Source organism: Leptinotarsa decemlineata, unplaced genomic scaffold, assembly GCF_025532065.1.
Source record: "Leptinotarsa decemlineata unplaced genomic scaffold, Ldec_3_MD MMD2_tig00026328_RagTag_RagTag, whole genome shotgun sequence".
Classification (NCBI taxonomy): Eukaryota; Metazoa; Arthropoda; class Insecta; order Coleoptera; family Chrysomelidae; genus Leptinotarsa; species Leptinotarsa decemlineata.
The window spans coordinates 24,591,098-24,608,193 of NW_027412688.1; the positions used below are offsets into that span (position 1 = coordinate 24,591,098).

Here is a 17,096-nt window from a genome sequence, read left to right on the forward strand (position 1 = left end):
TTAGGAAATTTCTCACGAAATAGACGAGCTACTTCCTGTTGTGTTCGGGTTTTATCTCCGTAACCAATAATTTGTAAAACTGTCATTTAATGCATTTCCGTTAATCTAACCATTTGTCAGACTTGAAGTTAACGAACTTTAAACTTGAAATAATGACAACTAATGTTGTAACATACAAAACAAGTTGACAAGGCGTTTTAAACTAACGTTGCCACGGAAATTATTTACAGTTTTTTGAAGGATACTATCTAAAATGAACATTGCTATATTTTTTGCTTACTTTCTTAGTATCAATACCTCAACATGAAATAAGTTTTTAGTATATTGCAATAAGTTTTGAGTGTATTTTATCGAATGTCGGTAACCATACGATTATAATTTATTTTATCTTAACTGTTGCAATAAACTTGAAAGTGATAAAAATTTTAAATAGAGAATGAAGAGAACTTTCAAACGATATATCACAAGCATATACTTCATTTAAAACATTGGTGGTTGTACCTGCCATTCAACGGGGGTTGAAGATAGGGGTAGCATTTTTCCGTTGAAGTATGTCAAAATATTTTGACGTGACGTGACGTGATAAAATATGTACCTTAACCGAAATAATGAATTTATTCCATTTGGCTTTTTCACACTGTATACGTATCCATGATAATAAAACACGATTTACAATAGCTTTTTCAAGCGTTTTTATACTGTCCAGTGAAAATCACACAATAAAGTGTTCTCAGGATATTTATTCCACATAAACGATATTCTCCAAATGAAAGAGTTCTTGAATAGTGGAATTCGAGGTTTACTGAGTTGAACCTCAAAATGATGAGCAGCCACAGTCCGTCGTGTATTTCTGATATGTATCGCTCTTGGTGGAATCAAATGTGCCAAGTCACTTGAACACTTTCCGTGAACGTACCTATAGAACATAGACACATCTCAAACCTTTCTTTGATGTTCCAGACTATCAAAGTTGCAAGTGATATTCGTGTCTCCAATCAGGTGGATGTCTCTTTTCTGGATGGATTCCAGCAGCTTTATGGCATGCTTAGGGGCGAAGCTCCATACATATGAACAATACTCCAAAGAAGGTCTGATCTGAGCTTTATGAAGCATCAAAAATTGCTGAGGTCTGAACAGTTTTCTGGTTCGGAACACTGTTCCAAGCTTTTGAGAAGCAGACTTATCCCCAGACAACCCCCAACAAACTTATCGAAGCAGCAAGCGGAATTGTTTGTCCTGACATTATTATATCCGGTTTGGAGACATTTATCTTATTGAAGAAAATCGATGCCTGGCATTGAATTGAACCTGGTTAGTTTCACCACAATTCGGAATCACTTCTAGCTTCTCATCAAGATAAGCAACCTCCTGCTGCCGGTGAAGATGTGTCTCCGTAGCCGATGTCCTGGAATCTGAATGGAATGACGAGACAAGTGTGCTGTTGTCAGCAAACCAATATATTGCTTGAATTTCATTCATTCGGCTAACGGATAAAAATGCATTCCCAAAGCAACTTCAGACTTGACTCAATTCTTTTTCCGTTACTTCGATGATACATGTAGAGATTCCTGGTAATAAATAATGGGAACGTTTCATGACACATTTCACTAAATGGCACTTAGTCGTGAATACATTATTCACGGCAATTAATCCAATTGAGACTATTTCAGGCCCGAAACCGCTGAAGAGGACAAAGCAAACTCGGATTAAACAAATGCCTTGCTATTATTAGATTGGAGAAAAAACAAATAAAGAAATAAGACATTTTCAAACATTCCTTCTTGAATGTGCTTGTTAAAATCGCCAAGACATTTCGCAGAAACCGTCAATTTGGGCACATTAATAAACCTACTTCAACAATTAAATCTGACTGGATGATTAATTCATTGTGAGATTTTTTCAATTACTTAATTATTGCTTCTGTGAATCGAAGGAACGTGAATAATTAGTCGACAACAACGTTTCAATCATGTCATAATTCTCAATTGCAGGATAAAAACAAGAATATGAAAATTCTTTAAATAATGCATTACATTTGTATCTTTTTAATTCTTTTAATCCAACAGGGAAATACTAGAAAAATGATTTTTAAAACAACTGACGTTTTTATACACATGAAGAAAGAAAGAAAAACCAAATGATAAGGACATTTTTGATGAACGTGTAACGAAATTTCAATTCTTAGTATTCATCTGAGGTGGGCATACAAAATTGAAATAAATTATAGTTCAAAATAAATACTGTTTACACACACCATAATTGCAACACTGTTGTGTTGACAGTTAGTGTTTTTTTTCCAGATGTGGGAAAAATTATTCCAGTAGGTTCATTTTGCGACACAGGTTCCAATTCTACTAATTAAAACACTTTTCTAGATAACCGTTTCACCAATGAAGTTGTCGTCATCAGGAGATAAAATATACCCATTAATAATTGTGACTTTTGTCATGCATTGATAAATTCCTGTATAAAAATTACCGGACATTTTCTTGTGAAAGTTACATCTAATTTCAACATAATGTTTTATATAAGAGTAAACAATATGCGTTTCACAGTTCATATATCGTACTTTGCAATCTACATACTTTCAAAAACACCCAAAAGTCTAGAATCACAATCCTATCTCAACAAGTTCAGACAATGGAGGCGATGACATCTACCTTTCGAAAACTCCATAAGTTGGATCGAAAGAAGAATCTGCATATGAATATCAATGCGATAAGCAACAATCTTCAAAGTGGTGTATTGCAAGGTAACTCGGTGAAACCATAACTCAAAAACAAAGCATTTATAACCCAACATCAGACAGCTCTGTTTCGACTCCTCGTAGGTCTCGTCAGTGAGGTTTTCCTGAGCAATGTCCTTAAAAGACACACCTGAGTGAGAAGAGGCTGTGATATTTCCTCTCGCGGAGACACCATGCATGAGATCGATCGAAGAACATGATAAAAAAAGCTTCCCAAGGTGGTAAAGCGGAACGATGCGTAGCCAAGCTTCGACATTAGTCCTCTATGTGCCCCAGCTTCAATTGTAAGACAACTTTTCTGGTTTCCAATATCGAATATGTTCATTAGCTTCACCTTGGTAGGTAGGTAGGTAGGTCCAAAACTCACTATGCCAAATGCTGAAAACAAAATTTGGTCCGCAGCATAGCAGGCACAGAGTACAAGTGTGTGCTCTGCTGTTTTATTATCGTCTAAATAGATATGTCCCACACTCACAGTCTTCTGACAGTCCAAGTTTTTTCATATAATGATTCAGACGGCAGTGGCTTGTGAGTAGGCATGCTGTAATTTTGGTGACATACTCCAAAGGATGTATTCTGTTAGAAGCCTGAAACTTGCAGTCCAGATATTAGGTATTTGTTTCGCAAAAGCTATTGCGATACCACTAAAACCGCTTGCGTCGTCCTCCCTTGCAAAGTTTTCGGCAGCTTTATCATCTTTCAGGCCAGTGAGGCAAAAAATGCCTACTAGAAAACTATGTTTTTTTTCTACTGACAAGACTTTTTTTTAGCAGTTCACTACCAACTCATAATTTGTGGAATTGGTTTATGTCAATCTTTCCACGTAGGCTGTTTGAAATCACTGACTTGTTTCTGCAACTAGTCTTGGGGTTTTGTCCGCTTCCTGCGAACCTTATGACTCGTCCATTTCTTCGAAGCCTCCAGAAAACACTGCGGCCTCATGAGTTTATTGCGTTTTAGTTCCATCTTTTCATGACACCCATTCCAACAATCTTGTTTCCTGTTTAGGACTCTTGCTGGTCGTATGTCATATTCTTGTAGATACAATTCGGGTTGTTCATAATGAGTTGCTTGCCTCTTGCGATCAAAAGTCTCATATTCGCATGAAATATTTCGCATGAGGGTACTAAAGATTTTGGTACTCCCACAACTGGTTGGGGGCCTATATATGGAGTTGAGGATCCGTGTCTGGCACATTAGTCAGATTTTTTGTTGCCCTTGACAGTATATAGTCAATCTTTTCTTATTCACCTGTTTCCTCAGTTGTTTAGAGCATTATCAGACCAGTCTTGATGTCACTTCTGGGTTCATCAATGCTTCTAGTGCAGCCTGTCTGTCTGTGGAAATATTGATCCGCTTATTTTGTAGATGCCTCGAATTATTGTTCTTTGCGCATTGCAAAATTGTATACACTTCATCCTGGAAGACTGATGTATATCTACTATTCGAGTGGGTTACTGAAATGCAGATTTCTCCCCGCACAGTATTTTCCAGCTTTTATCCCATGTTCGGTTTCACACCTGTCTGTATACTTACCAGGTATTACTGCCGAGCATGTTCTTGGGATGGATGTTCATTCGCCACTCTTTGCCCTACAAGACTGTGTGGGGATTTTTATTCTACTACTTGGAAACCGTCCAAAATCCAAAGTATGAAAATATTTGTATATGAAGAAATTCCGATGGAAATGAAGGAAATCAGTGATGAGTAAGCCTTCAAGTCATGAAACAACTTCTACCTTTACAAAACATCAACAATACTCACAGTTTGGTAAGTTGTTCATCCTCACTGGATGAGTGATTTAGATTTGCCCACGAACTTCACCCTGGAAGACAAAAAAATTAATTAGTTTATATAATATAAGCATGTATAAATCTTGATGTATTTGTGAGTATAAAAATATAAGTCTTCATCTGAATTTCATGTAGAATATAATAAATGACCGAAAACTGAAAATATTATATTTTTATACGGAATAAATTCAGAAAATCAACAAAATATACCTATCGGAAAATTCATTTCATTGAGGAAGAGTATGAGAGTGCGGATGTAAATGTTCTCGAAGATGATATATTTAATAGTTGAGAGAAATATTTGCTGAAGCAGTTTTGGTTTCTATTGATAATTTTCAAAATACGCAGTTAGGTAACCGATACTTTCTGTGGGTCAAAATTTTCTGTAAGGTGGCTAAGTTTTAATTTTCGTTAACTTTTTCAAATGTTTATTTATAGGTGATTACATTACAATTTTCTAAACCAAATAAATCAACGCAATACACGACATTAATGAACAAAATGATATCAAAGGTAGTTACGAAACAAATTATGGGCATACACTTTTTTTGAGGTCGGTGCTGGCAAAGCTATCGAGTCATATTTTCAAGTCACAAAATACTGTTAGTTACAACATTCATAACTCAAGAACAGCTGGACCGATTTTTACAATTTTTGATGTGTCTGAACAACCATTAAACATAGAAAAAAAAAGAGATCAAACAAATTGATGGTATTCGCTTGGTTAGGTTATGATAATTGTCAGGGTACGCGCACAGACAACTGATGACATTTGTTATTGTGCGCGCATAAATAATATTATGCGTTTTTTTGAAAGTGGTTGACAATGTTTCATGGTGAATTTTATCTTTCCTCTTTCTTCTTTGAAGATCTTTTGTGGTGATGCCTAGTTCCTTTTCGAGACCGTCCTTCGTATTACAGAGCCTGAAAGTACGGTCTACTGGAGTCTTGATGAATCCTCTTCTGGCAGGTGGATAGTGGTTAGATTCGTGATTCAGATAGCGTGAGAGGGTTTCGGTATAACTATTCATTTTATTTTCCAATTTTATTTGTATTTTCAGAGATTTCAAGTTATATTGTATTATATTAGACAATGGAAGTCCGAATTAGTAAAAATAATTGGTATGTCATAATAAACGCAAAGTCAGTAATATCCATCATAGTGTTATTAGCAATGCTGCTAATAATAATAAGGAAACATTTTACAAAATATGAAAATGATGTCACACTTTCGAACATACTTATAATGTCAAAAATTCATATGAAAAGTACATTTTCTCAATTCAGAGACGAAAGCTTGACGTATTGTATTGTTGCGTTTGACTGGACATCCGTTATTCTCTCCCCTCTACATAATAATTGAAAATTTGCACAAGGTTTCTCGTGTAATATGAAAATTGGATGAAATATTGGAGCTTGTTCATACATAAACTCAAAAAATAAATTGAAAGGGCATTCTATCGAAGACATATGACCCTGGCACGTTAAGCCAACAGGCCAAATTTTTCTAGTCACGTTAGTTTTTACGATGTTTCAATTAAAACAACAATACCTACCCAGCTCGATATTTCCATTTAAAGAAATATGCCTGTGGGAAGTCATCTTGGTTTTGGTCGGGTTGGAGCCTGGCTCCCTTACCCTTTCAACTGGTGTTTGTCAGAGGGACAAGAAATATGCTTGCTTGGCCACTGCTAATAAGTCTTTCAATTCGTTCTTCTATCAGACAAGAAAAACTTTCCAATATTCGTTTTGAAACATTTCCGGTATTGTGTTCTTCCTTCATATTCAACGGGCTATTCGTGCAGTGCGGTAATAAACTATACTCTAGTTAATACAATTCATCAATTTGCCGACATTGATGGACAAGTTCAGCCTACTTTTATTTGCAATTTTCTGAAAGTCACGACAATATTGCCCCAGAAGGAATATTTTGCTGAATATGCAAGTAATTTCCGGACTATTCCAGAGAATGATAAAACAAATCAAAACACTTCAAATGAATATGGGGCATATTATTGAGAGTAGGGAATGCAATCTCGTTCTCTCGAGATCTCGTTTTCGCGAGAACTTGGCGAGCACAAGAATGCATCATAATAATATTGAAATATATCTCTAAAACACTTTTAAAACACACACAAACTATAATAAAGTCGATGAAAAAACGAATTGTTCCTACGCGAGCTGTCAGCTCAGAAGAAGTTGAAACTCAATGTTGCAAAAATAAGCAGAATTGATCCGATATGACATACATTTTCAGAGCCGAATAAACCAATAAATTGTGATATGGGTACTCCATTTTCCTGAGAAAATGAACGATCAATTAAAATTTTCTGTAATTGCTACCCATGCTACCCACCAAAAATAAGAAATTCAACGTTACTGGTATATTAGCCATATTGTCATCCAGTCAGCCAGCGCCTTCTGTAGTGAATGCGACAATATGCTCTTTCTAATGTCAATGGTTTCCACAAACTTCGTATTTTTGTTAAAATAATTTCAAAATGAATGTTTTGTTAAAGCTGACTCTCGACAACTTACCAAGAGTCGATTTTGAAATGATCGATGAATTTTACTTGAAAAATTTGCATTTGGTACCGAAATGAAGAATGGAAAATTGAAACGGTGGTGGTATATTTAGTAGGTCCTTTTTATTTATATGACATTAATTGCAGACTTTGTCTTTTATCGAAGGATGGAAATTTTTGATTTAATTTTTATTTTATCTCGGCTAAGGAGCAGTATGGTGACTGAAAAGAGAAGCAAAATATGTACAGTGAAATGTAGAATTACTCCAGAACATACCAATCCAAAAATAACTTGAAAAAATATTTTTTGGACACGGAATATACAGCAAAATAGGCACCCGCCGTGACCTACATTTTACAAAAAAACATTCTTCAATTAGATAATTGTAACAGCTGTATTCAACCGAACTGACAACAATAACAACAAAAATGGCGTCTGTCAAATTGGATCATCAGATCTGTGATTGGATATTGAAAACCAATACATTTGGCAACTCCGCTCTAGACATGATCAATTTCATTGGTCAACAGACACGCGGCCAATTTAAATTCTTGCTCTTCGGATTATTCTTTTTTCTGCAAATATAAAGAGATCTTGCGAACGATTAGGCTTGATGAGTATAATATACTCCTAACTCGATCAGTCTATAAGCAAACCAGTATCATTCTCCATAGCATGAAACAAGCCCATTCGAGCATTGCAACCGTTACCACACCGCGTTTGATGTCTACCGCAGTAGTAGACGAAACGTCAGGCGTAAAAACCAGCAGACCATGCCAAAAAACGGAAAATAGCATTCACACATGGGTTCTTCATTATTTTCTGTAATTCCCCTCCCTTTTTAGAATACAGTATAACTTTGGCTGCAATCATCAATCTCATATCGTCAATTCACCGCTAATTCAACGTTGGCTCGATTCAAACTGTGGAATTTTCGATTTTACTGCTCATCGTCTGATCCGTGCCAGGAATTACAAGTTTAATGGTAAGACGTTGTTATTCAAGAAACACTTTATTGTGAGATTTTCATCGAACAGTTTTACAAAAAGGCAACACGTGTTATTCGCTTCTTCGGGCGTATAGACACGTCCGAAGAAGCCATTGTTGAATAGTTGTTAAACAATTTAGTGAAAATCTCACAATAAAGTGTTTCTCTAGTACATTATGGATTTTCATCAAATACTGGCCGATTCCTTGTAAATTTTTGTTCGCACACGTTTCGACAGCTGGTTAGTGGAAAAACAGATTCAAATGTTAGATATTCTAATTTGTACATCATATCTTCACTGGACCCCAACACGGTCCTCAACAGTGGCGGTGCCACAGGAGGGCAAGGGGGGCAGTATGTCCCTGTTAGATATATAACACGGAAAACCAATAAACGTGGCAATATTCGCTTTCAATACCTCGACCTCGATCAGTTGTGAATTCCATATCGCTCACTGTCTAATGCGAATGTGATCATTTCCTATGAGATTGGAGATTGTATCACGGCGTGGCACTTGTGCAGTAGTAGCAGTCTGGTTTGTTATGGTTACTTTGACGAATATACAGTTTGTCGATTTTATTGATTATGGAAAAAATATAAAATTGCCCAGGGCGGATTTTCGAAAGTTACGCGAAAAGAAGAAGTTAAAATATGCTGCTACATCACATTCATCACTGAGAGTACGGTCAGTACGGAGTCAACATTTCTTGATGTTCCATCAACATCAACCGATATAGTGAGAACAAAATCCGATTTTTCATTAGGTTCTGCTGATTTAACATTAAACGTAACTAGATTATAATTCGGATTTGGATAGTGATAGTACTCAAGAACAAGACGATTATGATAAGATGTCTGCTGGGAATGAAGGTGGGAAAACATTTTGTTTTTACACGGATCATTTTATAATTGGGTCCCTCGACCCATTTTTATTCAAAAATACTATTTTAATTCCTGAAATAGTGCGTCAACTGATTCTAAAAGGACCCTGCCAACCTGGGTCATTAGATGATTTCCAAGACTTTCCAGTTTCCATTTACAGAAAATTTAATGTTTCCTGGTACAAACTTAAAAAAAATGACTTTTGGACAGCGCAGCGGTTAGTTTACTCTCCAAGAGGTAATAAAATGTTTTGTTTTGTATGCTGGCTTCTTAATAGTGCGCATTGTTTATTATTGGAATATTTTTTTACTATAGTTTTGTGATATTATTCCTTTACTTAATGGGAAATAACTTCAAATACCTATGCCTTTTTAGTTATGTTGTGCCTCCCCGCCCTTAATTTTTAGAATCGCCACTGGTCCTCAAACATTTTCATACATTAATCACATACCAGATATTTCAATTAATATTTTGTAATTTCATTGATGAAGGTTTTTAACCCTTCGTTACCTCGGTGGGGTATGACATACCCATATGTTCAGTGATTCTGAAGCCCAATACTTATCATTGCACGTATGCAACCATAGTGGTCTATAGCTTCACTTCACACATTCAGCTTTGGATTCACATCAAATAGCCAGTCGGTGTACTATCTTCGGAGCGTCTAGAAGTTTTGAAAGTCGATGGTCATCGTCGTTTATGTCAGGCTGTGATGGTGGCATGAAAGTCCTCAGACATCCATACCGCCCTTCGCGGTGTACCCCTACCTGGCTGGGGTGAGATGGATGAAGATATTATTCATCTGTTAACGGAGGACATAGGGGCCTCATTCGACAGAGTGTCGGGGCCTTCTATATCGAGAGGGACCGTCTACAGCGTAATCTATAGGTTCCCTGACTAACGGAATGTCGTGAGTTTCAGCGCAATCTAAAACTCGCCGATTCCTCGACTGGATGGACTGCTGAATGGAAGGCAGCTTCAAATCTCTGCGAATGGCTTCATTCCGCACGAACCACGGAGCATTCACAATCATCCGTAGAATTTTATTTTGTAAGGTCTCCAGGATGGAGATGTTAGTCGGAGCCGTTTGTCCCCAAACGCCTGAAGCGTACATGATGACAGACTTGAACATCGTGTTATAGATCGTGATTTTATTCTTTAGGCTTAACTTGGACTTTCTGTTAATCAAAGGGTACAGGCTTGCCACCCGACCCTGGATCTTTGCCTTCACGCTTAACAGGTGCGGGTTCCAGGTGAGCCTACGGTCTATTAGAAGACCGAGGTACTTGACCCGCGTCTGCCAGTCAATCTTCCTTCCAGAGATTCCTACTTTCATAGCCGGAGAAGATGTCGTTCTTCCCATGGTTATCGCCTGAGTTTTTTCCGGGTTCACTCGGATCTTCCACTCGAGGTACCAGCGCTCGAGGTCGCCCAATGCACATTGCATATAGACGATCCCGAGCTCCCAACCCATGGAAGACGAGAGGAGAGCCGTGTCGTCGGTGAGTCTTGAAAGTGTTTCGGGGTGTGACATACCCCACCGTGGTATTCGAGTTGGAAAAATTGTGAAAGGGTATCGTCAGCTTTTGATTGTTTTTTTTTCGTGAATGAATAATATAATCTAATATATCAGCGCATCACAATAATTGTGAGCGATGGCGAGCTACGAAAAGGAACAGCTGCGTCTTGCAGCTCTTTGGAAAGAGTGTGAAGAAGATAGTAGCTCTGATGCTGGGGGACCAGAGTCTGAAAATGAAATGGACCAGTTGAGTGTTCATAGTGTTCATTCTGACACAGAAAATATTGAACCTCAGTTAGCTATTGAACAATCTGAAATTTTTCATGTTACCAATTATTTCAAGGGTATGAGTAAATGTAATGCATAATTTGACATATTTTTGAATGGAAATCGTTTTTCAGGAAAGGATAATGTGACTAAGTGGTACAAACATTGTTCTACAAGACGAATACGAACTAGAGCAGAGAACACTATCACAAAAATGCCAGGACCTAAAGGTTGTGCTCGTGGAGCCAAAACCCCAGTAGAATGTTGGCAGTTTTTTTTCGATGAAGATATGATTGCCGATATTGTCAAGTGGACAAATTTGATGATTGGTAGGCGCAGAGAAATGTATGAGGATAAGCATACTTGTAGTGATACGAATCCAATAGAAATGATAGCACTGATTGGCATTTTATACCTAGCAGGAGTTTTCAGAAGTAATCATCGTCATATGAAAGACATATGGAGAACAGATGTAAACGGTATTGAAATCTTTCGATTAGTGATGCCCTACAATAGATACGCTTTTATCATGACAAGTTTGAGATTCCACAACATCGAGAACAGAGACATTAGGCTACGAATGGATAAACTTGCAGCAATAAGATCTCTGTTTGAGAGATTTGTTGACATGTAATACAAACCATTCACCTGGTCAATATTTGACTTTGGATGAAAAATTGGAGTCCTTCCGAGGACGTCGCTCTTTCAGACAATATATTCCCAACAAGCCGGCCAAGTATGGTCTGAAAATTCAAGCACTCATAGACTCTCGTTCAATTTATGTTTTGAATTTGGAAATATATGCGGGTGACCAGCCGGCAGGTATCTATCATCTCAGCAATAAGCCGTTTGATACTGTTGAAAGAATGATAGCTCCAATATCAGGCACCAATCGTAATGTTACATTTGACAATTGGTACAGCAGTCTGGAAATCATAAACGATTTACATGACAAACATAAACTCACTGCTGTAGGAATACTTTTAAAAAATAAAAAAGCAATTCTACGAGAATTTTTAGAAATCAAAGATAAGCAGCCACGCTCTTCAATGTTTGGATTTCAAAAGGATAACACATTAGTTTCATATGTACCTAGAAAAGGTAAAAATGTTATATCGATTTCATCATTACACCACGATGATGCAATAGATACATCCACAGGAGATGAAAATCTGCCAGAAATTATCAGTTTTTATAATTTGACAAAGGGTGGCGTTGATACGGTGGATGAAATGTCAGGTACTCATTCCGTTGCGCGCAACTGTAGAAGATGGCCGTTGGGAATTTTTTATTCTCTTTTAGATTAAGCTGGTATAAATAGTCAAATAATTTATAAATGGAATAGCACAGATACCACCAAAATGCGTAGAAAATATCTTCAAGAATTGGGATTTGCTTTAGTCAAACCCACTTTAGAAATCAGAAAAAATAATCTTCGCATACCAGTAGAAATTCGAAAAAGGATTTTCCATATTCTTGGAGTTCAAAAAATCAATTTTAGACACAAAAATAAAAATTGGTTGACAAGAGGTATTAGGGTTTCAGCAAAAAACATGAGGGTATTACATTATTTGAGAAAATTTACATCTGCTCCATTTTTTCTTAATTACTTCCTCCGCTATCGCACCATTTACAGAAAAGTAGTTAAACTAGCAAAAAGCAAATATTATAAAAGTAGAATGGATAAAGCTTCGAATAAATCAAAAGAAACTTGGTGTATCATTAATGAACTTACTGGCAAGAGACACAAAAAATTTGTAGACATTCCGTTTTCTCCTACTGAACTTAATGACTTCTATTGCTCTATTGCGGAGGACTTGACGAAAAATATAAAAGCAGCCCGTGACCCCTTAGACTATGTGAATATCGAAGTGACGAATACCTTTATATTATATGATACAAATATTACCGAACTGCATGAAACATTATTTTCCATTAAAAACAAAAACGCCACAGGCTCAGACGAAATCTCTATAAAAATCCTAGAAAATATTCCGATAAGAATACTCGATATATTAGTCAGTCTAATAAATACTTCATTTAGAGAAGGAATCTTTCCAGTTTTTTTGAAGAAGTCGATTGTGTTAGCACTGCCAAAGGGAGAAAACATCAATGGTCCATCAAGTCTTCGTCCAATTTCTCTAATCTCTGCAATGGCTAAATTGATAGAAAAACTAGTTAAAACAAGACTCATGTGCTTTCTGAATGGAAACAAAATAATAAGTGATTGCCAGTTTGGTTTCCAAAAGCAAAAAAACACTTTCGATGCCATATTTTCATTTCTTTACAATGTTTATTCCAACATAAATGACAAAGAAATAGTAGCTGCCGTCTTCTGTGATATAGCCAAAGCATTTGATTGTGTGAATCATAAAATTCTTTTGCGGAAACTCAGTAGATACGGTATAACTGGAATGAGTCTTAAATGGTTTGAGTCATACTTAGCAGATCGCACCCAGATGGTCAAAACCACTTCATACTCAAATGAAGGTAAAATTACTTGCGGCGTCCCACAAGGTTCGGTACTGGGCCCACTTTTATTTTTAATTTACATTAATGACCTATCGTCTATATGAACATCCAAGGAAAATTCACTTTATTTGCTGATGATACTACAACCACACCTCCGTTATGGTATTTGCTTTTGGGGTGTGTGTTCTACCACATGCCTTCAATCAGTATTACTAATACAAAAACGTGCAATACGATGCATATGCAAAGCCAAGCCTAGGGACTCTTGTCGACCTCTTTTTGCCTCTAACAAAATCCTAACTGTGGTCTCCCTATTTATATACGAGACAATCTGCCTTGTCTTCAAAAATAGGGTATTGTTTAACAACTTGGACGCGCCAATGTATCAAACCACGCAAAGATTCAGCTTTAAATTACCGCTGCCTTCTTCGTCGCTAGTTAAAGATTCCATTATTTACAACGGTCTTAAAATGTTCAATCACCTTCCTCAAGCTATAAGAACCATAAATGACCTTAGAGCTCTTAAGAAAGAGTTGAAAGACTTGCTCTCTGGGAGACCTTATTATAGCTTAGCAGAATTCTATGATGATAATTTTAATTGAGAAGACTAACTGTAATATCTACGGTATTTTATTGATTTCATTTCATTCAATTTCGTTTAAATTGATTTATTTACATTTTGTTGACCATGTTCTTATATTCTGAACGTTTGTTATTATTTACATGTCTCTTTTCAGTTCATGTTATAACCTACTTTTAGTGATTTTACTTTTGTGATTTCATGTATATGTTATTTATATTTCGCACAAGGCTTTGTCAATAAGAATTTATTCTTCAGACAATAAAGTATATTAGAAAAAAAAAAAAACCCTCAGCTACCTGCGAGAACCGAAAATAGGATTGGGAGATGCCATATCTGCCCCAGATCTCGTGACAGAAAAACAAAATATTCTTATCAACGTTGCAATGTCTACTTTTGTTTAAAACACGCGCACAAATATTGCGCAGGAAAATTGCGCTCTATGAATATGATGTTAATTTCTTTTTCAGATGTCATATTCCATATTTTCCAATTAGAATATGCAATTATTTAATGAATAAATAATATAGTTTTTTTTGTTTTTTTTCTTCCATTTGTTTATCAAATAAGAAGTGCATGTGTTTTCATTTAACGAAAAATGTTTTCTACAAAATAAATTCTAGTTCCGTATTTTTTTCATTGCTTTCGTTAGAGCTATTGTTTATGTGAAATCAACATATAACGGAATATGAAACTTAACGAGATTTAAAAAAAAATATTTTTTTATTATTCTGTCGATTTTTCAAAATTGGGTATGTCACACTCCACCTGGGTATTCAAGTGTAAAATGTTTTCCGGGGTAACGAAGTAACGGGTGAGTTATTCTGAAACTGCTTTTTTGACTATGCTATAGACTATATTCAAAGTAGCATATTCTACTGGATATTACTTTCGATTCACTAGATATTCATATTCAATTCTATTATGTGAAAATGTAGATGTTGCTCACTTCGTGATCTGTGGCTATAGTCAAGGACAATTCATAAAATAATATCCAAAGACTAATGGCTCAGGTCTGGGTATGTTGGATTATCTAAGGATATTTTAGTTAAATTTCATACCAACGATATGATTTCTATATACCTACCATCAATGGGCTTCACAAAAATTAATCTAGATCTGTCACGGAGCTTAGTCAGAATCTCTAAACGTAAAATTGAATTCACCGAGATCAAGCCCGCATTACAAAAAATCCAGTAACTCAACCTGTTACCACTTCTGCTTTTACCCACGCCCAGAAAAAAATACACAAAAAAATCAATTCATAATCTCATATATTATATATTATAATTACGAGATCACGAACATCGCATCGCATACAGAATCGCGGCTTCCAATGAATAGACGGTTTATTTTTTTATGGCCGGTAGCGAATGCGTTGGTTTATTATCATCTGAAAGGAGTACGTGATCTCGCATCGACATGCCGTGTCAGTATATTACTTAACATCTGAATGCCCATACTATACTGGGTCGTTCCTTGTGATTATTTTCCGGGTAATTCTCACGATGATAACTTTTATCGGTCGTAGTCGAATGATGGATGGGGTAGCTCAAGAAATAGTTGAGCCTCTATACGGTACTTACTAAAAGTATGGATAGGTGGGCAATTTGAACTAGGCCTAGTCAGACGGATTTCATCTGGAAATGTAGAGGGTGAAATATTCTTAACTCACTTTCATTTAAGATTACACCGGAATTTGACACAAACTTTTTTGGAACACCATGTATATTTGATGATTTCAGAATGACTTTTCAATTCTCGTGAGATAACTTTTTCGACGCAGATATTTTAGTAGTTATAAAACATTTAGCTAATTTTATTCACACCCAAATAGGAAGTAGGTTTAAAATATGTTTTGCCGGTAATCTACTCTCTAAATTTGTGCGAGCTGAGGATTAACGAGTTCTTACCTATTAACGTGCGATTCGGCCGTAGAGATTGAACCACCGTTCCACACAGCGGTCGATTGAATGAGTAGAACGAACCACTCACGCAGACCAACCGGCTACCCCCCCCAATGCTTGATATCATCAGTCAATATTTAGGAATGTTCATATAACGTGTTCAATAAAAACTTTCCACTGTAGTCATTTGAAAACAATAACTCTGTTTTTGAAGTAAAACTTCTTTAAGCGCGCTTAACTTGGGGACTAAGCTGGTGTATGCGTGACGAGAGCGTTACGAAAAGTGTGATCGAGCAAGGCAAACATAAGTTGAGAGGAAGGTATGAGTTAGTGAAGATAGAAAGAGAGAGAGAGAGTTAAGTTTCATTTATTACTGTAGGGGCAAGAGAAAGAGGTGCGAGCACACATTTACGGTCAAGTAGGCTCTGAAGAATTAGGAGGAAACTATCGTACGTTGCCACCAATTTGAGCAGGAAATTTCAATGTTAATTTCGTGTTCGCAGATGGACGACTCTTGGTGAACTTTCTACAAGTTAAATTAGGAATTACACTTGTGAGGCACTGTTTGGAAACTTTGGTGTAGTAATGAATATTACTGGAGTTCTATCTCAACACCAAACCGTTATTTATAATAACTCGACACGTGTTTCAATCACCAAGTGATCACCTTCAAGAGGAATATCAAACTTAATCTACATACAATGTTGTCCTTATAGATAACTCTGCTAGGTATAGTCGAATACCGATATTCATACAAATACATAGAAATGAACCGGCTGTGAAATAGTCCACGTGGACCGCAGAATTGGCGGTTCGTATTGAATAATTTTCACTAACCAAGTTTTATGATTGGCTAAAGAGTCATAAAATTGAATTTGAATAAGTCATGTTACGGTGATGAATAGAAATCGGGGATGGTTATCGCCGTCGTGTTCAGTTCAGGAACTGATGGCGATTTGAGTGTTGAAATTCGATATTTGTGGAGTTATAATTACTTGAAAAAAATGTATCTGTTCAAAATACTAATAGTACTATTAGTATTTTACTAATAGTAATAACGAATGTGATACCAACGCAGACTTTTTCTAGTGTAGTGATTCCAATAGCGAAGGTGAACAATGCGAAAAAGAGATACCAGTGAATAAAACTCGGATGCATTTGAATATTGAAATACAGAGTTTTTTACAATGAATATAAGAATCTACATCTCAAATTTGGTTTCGAAGAAAACAAACTATTATAAACAACCTCAGATTTGACCGAAATTCGTTTCTCAACTGTACGTAAAATAGTCAAAAACATACCTTATGAACGCAAGACGCAATGTGATACAGGATTATCAAAACCTTTAGATGTTCACCTAACCAAATCATAAGGAAAAAAATATACGATTGTTACAAAAGCAATGAGATTCCT

At 36.3% G+C, this 17,096-nt stretch overlaps 1 protein-coding gene across 2 annotated transcripts in view; it reads right to left on the minus strand.

The window, feature by feature from the left end:
• form3 (FH2 domain-containing protein formin 3) overlaps nucleotides 1-17,096 on the minus strand; it is a 240,731-nt gene that overhangs the window by 102,678 nt on the left and 120,957 nt on the right. For both annotated transcript variants that reach the window (XM_074182296.1, XM_074182294.1), the window contains exon 2: nucleotides 4,511-4,571. The gene's annotated coding sequence lies outside the window, so the exon portion shown is untranslated. The remainder of the gene's footprint in view (nucleotides 1-4,510; nucleotides 4,572-17,096) is intronic.